Below are 2,141 nucleotides of genomic sequence, written 5' to 3'. Positions count from 1 at the left end.
TGCAGACCGTTAAAAATGGCTAAAAATATGGAACACAAAGCCACTCATTTGGATGTTTTTGATCTTGTCTGTCTTTGGGCTACAAATCGATGTATAAAAACAAAAATTATGACAGATACAGAAAAAAACCAATAGGTTAAGGAACACAACAGAAAATACTCAGATTATATGATTAAATGATTGAGAACTTTTAATACCTTGCTTCATATTGAAAAATCTTGGTGGTAACCAGGTTCATTTTCATACAGCAGCACAAAAGATATGGTCAAATGTACACAGAATTCAGAGTAATTCTTGCTATCCTCTGCAATGAGTCATGTGTTCAACCTTTAATTATTCAAATATATTTAAGATCTTCTAAAATATCTTCTATGTTTAATAGATGCCAACACTGCAATCAACACCTGCCAGCATAAAGATTTGGCATCTAGAAGAAACATTACACTGATGTGAATATGAGAGTGCAGGGACTTGTCTAATTAAAGTAAAAGCTTAAATCCAATTTAATAGTTGATTTTTCAAATTAGAAGGCAGTCTGAGTTCATCATTCAGGATTTCAGAACATCTAAGCAATGCTTTATTTTACTAAGCTACACTTGCGGTTGTTGCTCCTGTGATTACACAGAGATTGGAGCATGAAGTCTTTCATATAAATACCTGATAAAGGTCTTCTTAATAAGATCAATAAAAACATTTTTTTAAAAAACTATATGCACGATAATGATTCAAAGCCAGACATAATTATTTAGCAAGAACAAATAATCGTTATTACCAGATTGTTTTGACTTAACCCAGCAGGTAGCTTAGCACCACACAGTTATTCACTCACTCCTCCCCTTCCAAGTGAGACAGAGGACAGAAGCGGAAAAAAAGAAAGTATAACTCATGGGTTAAGATAAAACTATTTAGTACGATAGAGAAAACAAAAAGGATAATAGTTAGGACAATAAAGGCCAGGGAGAGTGTGAACACAGTCCCCCACTACCACAAATTACACAGCAAGTTTCCTTCATTTGGGAGAAAATTTCAGTGATCAGCACACCTGGAGTGCAGAAGATGAACTTCCTGCTGTGAAAACCACCTGCCTAATCATGCTGTCTCCCCTGCCAGGCAATTTTTTTTTTTTTAACTATATATAAATATATAAATATATAACATGTGATGCATAAGCTGTTGCTCATCACTCACTGACCAATACCCATATAGCCCCCCCAAGCAGTGAAGGAGAGAGAGAGATGAACTGCTACACCTTCAGAAAAGGTGTAGCACCTTCTCCTTCCTCATGATGTTATGTGGTATGGGATATTCCTCTGGCTAGTTGTGTTCAGTTGGTCAGTCTGCTGTCCTGATTCTGTCCCTTCCCTGCTCCTTTGGTCCCCCACCAGCTCTTTGCTGATTGGAGCTGAGAAATTGGAGTGCCTTGGCTCTGTACAGCACTGCTCAATAGCAACTAAAAACTTTGGTATGTTATCAACGTTGTTTTTCTCCTAAAACCAAAACATAGCACCATACCAGACACAATGAAGAACAAATAATTCAATTCCAGCTGAAACTAAGACACAAATGTAATTTTTTTTTTTCACAAACTACAAACATTTCAACACTTCTAGTAGATTTATCTTACCAGAGGAAAATATTCTTATAGTATAACTACAGAGTAAATATCAATCTACAGAGATAGTTTAACCAGAAAAATGCCAGAATTTTCCATCTTCCAAGATTTTTGTGAAAATTTTACTCTATATAAACATGAATTATAATAAAATACTCAGCATGCTCCTTTAAGATATGGAAGTTGCTCTGACTCAAGAAAGCATTTTCAAATGTGTTCAAATCTCTCACTGTTCAAAAAACCTACCACATGAAACAAATATTTTTCACTGAGTATTTTGCAGTGGAAGGCAATTTTTTAGCAGAAGAGATAAGGGAAAACTGAAACTTCCTCTAGCACAGTTCATATAATCTACTTCTAACAGAACTTCTGTGCTGCACATCAGTTTCTGTAGTGAAACCAATGCAAGATGACCACAAGGCACTGTAACATTCTGTCAGGAAATAATCTTGAACTTTTCCTCAATCAGTACATGAATATGAATGTTCATAATAGTCAACAATGATTGAGCTTTCCTGAAGACTAAGTA

General features: G+C 35.4%; 1 non-coding gene across 1 annotated transcript; it reads right to left on the bottom strand.

Moving 5' to 3' along the window:
- Nucleotides 1–953: 953 nt before the first annotated feature.
- On the bottom strand, nucleotides 954–1,118 carry LOC128080777 (U1 spliceosomal RNA). The gene has a single exon (XR_008206884.1). It is a non-coding gene; the product is annotated as a U1 spliceosomal RNA (small nuclear RNA).
- Nucleotides 1,119–2,141: the final 1,023 nt, after the last annotated feature.

Source organism: Tympanuchus pallidicinctus, unplaced genomic scaffold (genome assembly GCF_026119805.1).
Source record: "Tympanuchus pallidicinctus isolate F22 unplaced genomic scaffold, pur_lepc_1.0 scaffold2, whole genome shotgun sequence".
NCBI lineage: Eukaryota > Metazoa > Chordata > Aves > Galliformes > Phasianidae > Tympanuchus > Tympanuchus pallidicinctus.
The sequence above is the reverse complement of the archived record's forward strand: the minus strand, read 5'-3'. Positions and strand labels throughout refer to the sequence as shown.